Raw genomic sequence first — 234 nt, 5'->3', positions numbered from 1 at the left:
CTTCCTTCCTTCCTTCCTTCCTTCCTTCCTTCCTTCCTTCCTTCCTTCCTTCCTTCCTTCCTAGTACAAGCGGCACAGATATGGACTAATACTTTTAAGCCGCACCCCCTCTGAACCTAACATCGAATGACACTAATCACAGTTAAATCTCTAGGATTATTTCTGGATAGGGTTGAAGTTTGCCTGTTTTCATTAGGAAACTGGCTTTTGGCTCACATTAGTCTTCGGAAGTGA

The sequence above is a fragment of the Mirounga leonina genome, unplaced genomic scaffold (genome assembly GCF_011800145.1).
Source record: "Mirounga leonina isolate KUSES-001 unplaced genomic scaffold, KU_Mleo_1.0 Mir_95, whole genome shotgun sequence".
In the NCBI taxonomy this organism is placed as follows: Eukaryota; Metazoa; Chordata; class Mammalia; order Carnivora; family Phocidae; genus Mirounga; species Mirounga leonina.
This window is presented reverse-complemented; position numbering follows the sequence as displayed.